General features: G+C 45.7%; 1 non-coding gene across 1 annotated transcript; it reads left to right on the top strand.

Annotated features, from left to right (window-relative positions):
* Positions 1-5527: 5527 nt before the first annotated feature.
* LOC116983423 lies at positions 5528-5691 on the top strand. Its single transcript, XR_004414685.1, has one exon. It is a non-coding gene; the product is annotated as a U1 spliceosomal RNA (small nuclear RNA).
* Positions 5692-8788: the final 3097 nt, after the last annotated feature.

The raw sequence follows: 8788 nt of genomic DNA on the forward strand, positions 1-8788 counted from the left end.
AGAGATAGATTTCTCCGCGGATTTTGAAATTCGGCTAGACCCCACAGCCACCACCGAGGCCCCACCGCCGCCGTGGTCTCGATGCCTCCTGGGTCGCCGTGTAGAACCTAGCCAGGGCCTCACGGGTAGAAGCCCGGGTAGAACAAAGCGACCGACAGCTCCCGCGGCTGGGCACCACGGAGGCCATGAAGTGGGCTCACCCGCTCGGCACCACGGAGGCGCCCGCAGACGCAGCTCCAGCCGGCGGAGCGTGTGATGCTCACTCCGCTCCTTCAGCTTTATATTCTCCTAGCCGGGCGAAGTGGGCGCCGCCCGTGATTGACAGCGGACCCAGCCAATCAGTGCGGCGATGGTGCATGAAGGGGCGTCTCCGTCCCGGCGACTGACAGGAGAGGAGACCAATCTGCGTTGAGGCGACTGAAAGGAGAGGAGACCAATCTGCGCATGCGTGTTTTTAAAGATCTTTAAACCTTAATAACTTTTAAAATATACCATCAAACAAATCAAAACTTATTGCCCATGTAGCACAGGTGAATTGTGGGCAAGGTGATGGAAAAAACGTAGTGCTATTTGCGTAAATAGAAAAAAACCTCAAAACCGGAAAAGCACAAGACCAGAGTTTTAGTTATGTATAGAGGTAGAGTTTGGGTGGATGGATGGATGGATGGCACCCCCCCCCCCCCCCTCCCATAAAGAGTACATTTATGTTTTGGAAGAGATTGGAAATGAAAATCTGGCAGATTGATTGATTTAAAAAAGACTGCCAATTTTCCGTCACCTGAGCCACATGCATGTCAAAGACCAATCTCCCCTTCAGTTATTGCATAAAAGTGAAGATGAAACTAGTATTAGATAAATATTGCATATGGGGACAGAATATGATTAGGTCACAGACTGTGAGGAAGGCTGTCAAAATACACCGTGGGATGTCGATCAGCTACAGAAATGGGTGGAGAAATACCAGATGAAGTTTAAACCAAGGAAGTGTGAGATGTTGCATTTTGGGAGGTGAAATGTAAGGGGAACATATACAATCAATGGCATGACACTTCACAGCATTGATGTTCAGAAGGATCTTGGGATCCAAATCCATAACTCCTGAAAGTGGCAACATAAGTAGATAAAGTGGGGAAAAAAGACATATGGTATGCCTACTTTCATGGGTTGGGGCATTGTGTTTAAGAATCAGGAAGTCATGATGCAGCTTTATAAGATTTTGGTTTGGCTGCATTTGGAGCATAGGGTGCTCCAAGCCATGGAGTGTGTTTGATCGTCCCGACGTCGGAGTTTGGATCATCCCGACGAGAGGGCCTGTACATCCGGCCGTCCGTAACGGCAACTACAGAGGGTTTATGGCCCTGACCATGGATGAACAAAGGAGGAGGACCGACTGAACTTTGTTGCTTTCCACCACAGTGAAGAATGCTGTGGTGGCTGTTTGTGTTAAATCCTACTGTGTATTATGTGTTCTTTTTTTAAGTGTATCGCTACTGGCAAATTCATTTCACTGCACCTTCGGGTGCATGTGAGGAGTAAATTTGACTTTGACTTTGCAATGCGGGTCGCCCCACTACAGGAAGGATGTGGAGGCTTTGGAGAGGGTGGAGAGGAAGTTTGCCATAATGATGCCTGGATTAGGAGGTATTAGCTACAGGGAGAGATTGGACAAACTTGTATTGTTTTCGGCGGAACGTTGGAAATTGCAGGGAGACCTGTTAGATGTATATAAAAAATCATGTGCCTGAAACGTGTTGCTGAGGGTGGTGGTTGAAGCAGATATATTAGTGGTATTTAAAAGACCTTTGGATAGGCATCCAATGCAGGGAATGGAGAGGCATGGGTTATGTGCAGGTAAAAAAGTGAAGATATTGGCATGGTCCAGCACAGGCATTGTGGGCCGAAGGGCCTGTTCTATATTCTAGATTTAAATGTCAAATGTACCGGAATGCAATGGAACAATGGAAATCTTACTGCAGCTTTACAGGCCTGTTAACACATAATCAACAATAATCAACAGTAAATACATTTATAATCAAAAATACCATGTAAACGGAACATAACAGTGCAAAAGCAAGTATACAATAGACCATAGTTGCTGAGAGGCTTGTGGGTATGTTGTGCAGTGTTCAAGAGAGTGATGGGTGCTGGGAGAGGAGCTGGACTTGAGCTTGGAGGTCACATTTCTCAGGCTCCTGTACATTCTCCCTAATGGTAGTAGCGAGATGAGAATGTGGTCCAAGTGGGGCGGTTTGATAGAGTATTCAGCAATATACCATGTCTCCTCAATCTTCTGAGCAAATTGAGATGTCAATGAGCTTTCTTTGCAGTTGAACCAAGACCGTCAGAGATTTGCACAGCATGGAACCTGAAGCTGTTGAATCTCTCTCCGGTCATTCCTTTAATGAAGACGGATGGACACCTAACATTCCCTTCTTGAGGTCAACAATCAACTCATTGGTCCTGTCATGGAAGTCGATGGAAACCAGGCTGTCTCCATCACTGTGCTTAGTGACTCCTTCCAATACTCAGTCTGATGAAAAAGGTCCAGCAGAGACTGCACTTCCTGAGGGTGCTCAGGAAGAATAACATCACTCAGAGACTGCTGCTGTCCTTTTATCGGTGTTCCATTGAGAGCATCCTAACATACTGTGTATGCGTATGGTACACCAGCTGCACAGCGGCTCAGAGAAAAGCGCTCCAGAGGGCCATTGACAACGCCCAGAGGATTGTCGGCTGCCCTCTCCTTACCTTGGAGGACTTACACAGTTCCCGCTGCATCAAAAAATCCCAGAGTATTATAAAGGACATTTCCCACCCCGGACACTCCCTGTTTGAACTGTTACCGTCAGGCAGATGGTACAGATCTACAAGGACAAGTACAAACAGACTTAAAAACAGTTTTTACCCCACTGCTATAAAGGCACTAAATGTAGCCGCCAAGGAACGCAGGGGCGATACATACTAAGAGACTGTGAAATCGACAGAAGGATGTAGGGCTGGGTGTTTATGCATGCTATTTTCATGATATTTATTTTAGTTGTTTATCTTTTTTTAAATATTTTACCTTGTATGTATCGTTAGCTTTTAGAAATGTTTGAATGGTGCACTGACTGGCTGACATTTTACAATTTTGTTGTACATGGTTCATGTTACAATGACAATAAAGAAACTATTCTATTCTATTCTATTCTATTCTATTCTATTCTATTCTATTCTATTTGTGAGACATGAAGTTCCCTGCACAAACCATACCGCCTCCGAATTAATCCCAGCCTTTCCGAGTGAATATAAATCCTGTTCCTCAAAATCTTCTCCAGCAACTTGTCTGCCATGAATGTACAGCTCACTGGCCTGCAATATCCAGGCTTAACCCCACTGCCCTTTGAACAAGGGACAACATTAGCTCTCCTCCACTATGCTGGTACCATATCCGTGGTTAATGAAGAAGGAAAAATCTTCATCAGAAACTCAATCTCCTCCCCTGCTTCTCTGGGAAAGATACTGTCAGACCCTAGGTATTCATTCACCCTGATGTGCAGCAATATTCTAACACTTCTTCCTTTCTCATACAGACATGCTTCAGAATATCGGTGTACAACCACCCTCTCCCCCTGCAATTGTATGTGCCGCTCCGATTGCTACACTACAGGAAAGATGCAATAAACTTAGGTAGGATGCGGTAAAGATTCGCAAGGGTGTTGCTTAGATTGGAGGGCTTGAGTTATAAGGAATCGGATTGTATCGGTTGTGATCAACACAAAATGCGGGGGTAACTCAGCGGGCCAGGCAGCAACCCTGGAGAACATGGATAGGTGACGTACAGTGCCCTCCATAATGTTTGGGACAAAGACCCATCTTTTAATTTATTGCCTCTATTTGAGATTTGTAATAGAAAAAAATCACATGTGGTTAAAGTGCACATTGTCAGATTTTATTAAAGGCCATTTTTATACATTTTGGTTTCACCGCGTAGAAATAACAGCTGTGTTTATACATAGTCCCCCCATTTCAGGGCACTATAATGTTTGGGACACATGGATTCACAGGCATTTGTAATTGCTCAGGTGTGTTTAATTGCCTCCTTAATGCAGGTATAAGAGAGCTCTCAGCATCTAGTCTTTCCTCCAGTCTTTCCACCACCTTTGGAAACTTTTATTCCAGTTTATCAACATGATGACCAAAGTTGTGCCAATGAAAGTCAAATAAGCCATTACGTGTCAAAGAAACAAGAATAAAACTGTTTGAGACATCAGCCAAACCTTAGGATTACCAAAATCAACTGTTTGGAACATCAATAAGAAGAAAGAGAGCACTGGTGAGCTTACTAATCGCAAAGGGACTGGCAGGCCAAGGAAGACCTCCACAGCTGATGACAGAAGAATTCTCTCTATAATAAAGAGAAAAAAACCCAAACACCTGTCCGACAGATCCGAAACACTCTTCAGGAGTCAGGTGTGAATTTGTCAATGACCACTGTCCGCAGAAGACTTAATGAACAGAAATACAGAGGCTACACTGCAAGATGCAAACTACTGGTTATCCACAAAAATAGGATGGCTGGATTACAGGTTGCCAAGAAGTACTTAAAAAAGCAACTACAGTTCTGGAAAAAGGTCTTGTGGACAGATGAGACGAAGATTAACTTATATCAGAATGATGGCAAGAGCAAAGTATTGATTCCTCACTGCAGCCATTAGGCTATTAAACACTCCAACCTCAAATAAGTTCTGAAGTACATAGACTATTATTGTGATTATTGCACTATTATTGTTTGTTTGCTTTTTATGTGTACGCGTGCGTGTGTGATTTTACACAAACTGAACTTTTTTTCTCATTTATTATATTGTTTACAATGTACTATGTTTACATATTCTCATAGGACAGGCAGCATAACAGTGAGTTATTCCAGCTCTTCGGTCTATCTTCGGTTTAAACCAGCATCTGCAGTTCCATCCTACACATGTCTGCATATTCCGCTGTGTTGCTGCAAGTAAGGATTTCATTGTTTTTTCTGGGACAAATGACAATAAAACACTCTTAACTTTTGACGTCTCGGACGAAGCTCTGCGAATTGGAGGAACAGCATTGGGCAGCTTACAACCCAACGGAGGAGACCTCTTGCACAGTCTGTGACCTTGTCTTCAAAGGCCCTGGTTGTGTGTGTCCTGACCATGGTGGGTGCAGAGGCACAGAGTGGGCATGCATTGGATTCGCAGCCACATCAGTGAATGAAAGACGGGCGGTGGAGCACACTGACACCTGGAGGCGACGTTCAGTAACTGCAAGTCGGCAGCCATTCGGCAAACGCTGCTTCCTTTTAAGGAAGAAATGCAAATTCAACGAGCTGCAAAGAAAGCAGGAAAATGTGTAAAAGATCAGTAGTAAAACGGGCAATGAAAGGCGGAACGTGAACGGCGTATGTCCTTTGGTCTGCTTTCAGCAATCAAATGCAAGATGATATTTTTTGAACATGCCTCGTGCTGCCCGTAAAGAGTGAGATGGCAGGGAGCGGCTGCATTGATCTAACATACTTACCTGGCAGGGGAGAGACTGTGATCACCAAGGCTGCTCTCCCAGGACGAGGCTATCCCATTGCACTCTGGGAGTGCTGACGCCTGCGATGTCCCCAAATGCGGGATGATCGACTGCATTTTTGTTGGTAGTGGGGGACTGCGTTCACGCTCTCCCCTGATTTAAAAAATAAAAATAGAACTAGTGCATATGAATTAAATGCTGGAGTTTTGTTGGTGTTGCAGTTTAGGTGTTGTCTGTACAGAGTTTTAATGTTCTCTCCTGTGAACTACGTTTCCTCCCACACTCCAAAGGTTTGAAGGTTAATTGGCTTGGTATCATTGTAAATTGTCCCTAGTAGAAAGTGTGGTGGGATCGTTGGTTGGTGTGGACTCGGTGGGCCAAAGCAAAGATCCTATAGCATATAAGCTATAAGATCTTTGGGCCGAAGGGCCAGTTTCTGCGCTGTATCTCTAAATAAACTAATTCGGAGGAGTCAGGCAGCATCTCTGGAGGACATGGATGGGAGACGCTCTGAATCTTATACATACCACCGTTTTCTTTTGGAAGTTTTATGTTCACTTTTGTTTTGGTCGGGCCGACGAAGAGATCGCAGAGGAGAGGAGAGGAGGTCAGGTCGGCAAGGATGTCAGGTCAGCGGTTGAGGCTGGCGTTGGCGATCGACGATAGCCCACGAGGGTGCAGGAGGATGGAAGCGCGGACGAAAACAAAGGAGGATCCGCTGTGAGGAGGAGCGAAGAAGGAGCCCAGCGTGGAAGAACCACCGAGAACTAAGGGGGACCACAAATGGAATGTGTTTAAAATGGTTTGTATATAATGGAATACTTTGTAACTTTATGTGGTAACTGCAACCCAGTGACACCACCAAGGTCCTTTATGGACAAGTTAAGACTCTTTTAACAACCATAACTTGAGGGGTGCAAGATGGTGCCAGAAATGTGATGCCACTTGTATACTAACTCAGTGTAATATCCTGTGTTACACAATTGTACGTAAGATTTGTACTGAATTGCATGCAAAAAATGAAATTTTGCAAATTAAAACAAAAATTACATTAATGAGAATGCAAACGTGTACACTACATAGAATGGAATTGACGGGAGACTTGCTGATCTCTGTAATATAAATAATCCAGTCAATGGTGGAAAATTATTTCAACATTTTGAAATGGACATGAATTCTCTCAGCTGGTAGAGAACCTGACTGACTGTAAGTTGATAGAAAGATGAAAAGGTAAAAGGTGAAGTGCACAGGTCGACGTTTGTTGTAGGTCCACAGAAAATGGGATTCAATCATGATTGACTAATCTTCTGGAATTCTTTGAGGATGTAACAAGTAGAATGGATAAGGAAGAGCCAGTGGGTGTGGTGTATCTGAACTTTCAAAAAGCCTTTGACAAGGTCCCACACAAGAGATTAGTGTGCAAAATTAGAGCGTAGGGTATTGACATGGATAGAGAACTGGTTGGCAGACAGGAAGCAAAGAGTAGAAATTAACGGGTCCTTTTCTGAATGGCAGGCAGTGACTAGTTGGGTGCTGCAAGGCTCAGTGTTGGGACCCCAGTTATTTACAATATATATTAACGAAGGAATTAAATGTAACATCTCCATGTTTGCGGATGACACAAAGCTGAGTGGCAGTGTGAGCTGCGAGGAGGATACCATGAGGTTGCAGGGTGATTTGGTTGGGTGAGTGGGCAGAAGCATGGCAGATGCAGTATAATGTGGATAAATGTGAGGTTATCCACTTTGCAAGAACAAGAAGGCAGATTATTATCTGAATGGTATCAGGTTAGGAAAAGGGGAGGTGCAACGATAACTGGGTGTCCTTGCACATCATTCACTGAAAGTAAGCATGCAGGTACAGCGGCGGTGAAGAAAGCCAATGACATGTTGGCCTTCATAGCGAGAGGATTTGTGTATAGGAGCAGGAAGGTCCTACTGCAGTTGTACAGGGCTCTGGCGAGACCACACCTGGAGTTTTGTGTGCAGTTTTGGTCTCCTAATTTGAGGAAGGACATTCTTGCTATTGAAGGAGTGCAGCGTAGGTTCACCAGGTTAAATCCCAGAATGGCGGGACTGACATATGATGAAAGAATGGATTGACTGGGCTTATATTCACTAGAATTTAGTAGGATGAGAGGGAATCTTATAGAAACATATAAAATTCTGAAGGGATTGAACAAGCTAGATGCAGGAAAAATGTTCCCGATGTTGGGGAGTCCAGAACCAGGGATCACAGTTTAAGAATAAACGGTAGGCCATTTAGGACTGAGATGAGGAAAAACATTTTCACCCAGAGAGTTGTGAATCTGTGGAGTTTTCTGCCACAGAAGGCAGTGGAGGCCAATAAGCAAGTTCGGTATTCTGAAAAACGCAAGGAATCATAGGATTTGTCAAAGGTCACTCGCAATAAACACCCCTGGCAACCATACGGCCGCATAGACAGATCCGCGCCCCATCCACAGCCAGGATCGAACCTGGGCCTCTGGCGCTGCTGAACCGCCACTGGTCCATCTCCGTCCCCCCCCCCCCCCGAGTGCCCCATCCCCATCCGGGGGTCGTCCGGAAACGCTCGGGGCGACCCCGGACCGACGGGATAGGTCCACAGCCAGTGCGGAGAAAAAGAGCCAACTCCAGCTCAACTCTGCCTGTCCCACTAGGTTAACTGACAGCGCTGGACTGACAGGACACGCGCACCAGAACAGTGGAACTAGTGCTTCTCCGTGCCGGCTGCAATCCCGCCATTCCAGGGCCACCGGTCAACCTGGTGGGACAGGCAGTGCCGAGCTGGAGCCAATGCCTTTTTTCCACTCCGGCTGCAAGCTCAGGACTGGACTGTAATGGGCCGACGCTGGACATCCCCGACCGCCCCCGGACAGGGACAGGACAGGGTCCGGACACTGGGGAAGGGACGGGAATGGTCCAGCAGTAACTCAGCAGCGCCAGAGACCCGGCCCGATCCCAACCATGGACGAAATGCAGGTCTACACCCAGGCAGCAGCACAGCCGGAGAGAATCTTTATCGCGAGTGACCCATGACCTGGGCAATGCGCAGTCGGAATACCAAACTTAGAAACATAAACATAGAAACATAGAAAATTGGTGCAGGAGTAGGCCATTCGGCCCTTCGAGCCTGCACCGCCATTCAATATGATCATGGCTGATCATCCAACTCAGTATCTTGTACCTGCCTTCTCTCCATACCCCCTGATCCCTTTAGCCACAAGGGCCACATCTAACTCCCTCTTAAATAT

The sequence above is a fragment of the Amblyraja radiata genome, chromosome 1 (assembly GCF_010909765.2).
Source record: "Amblyraja radiata isolate CabotCenter1 chromosome 1, sAmbRad1.1.pri, whole genome shotgun sequence".
Taxonomy (NCBI): domain Eukaryota; kingdom Metazoa; phylum Chordata; class Chondrichthyes; order Rajiformes; family Rajidae; genus Amblyraja; species Amblyraja radiata.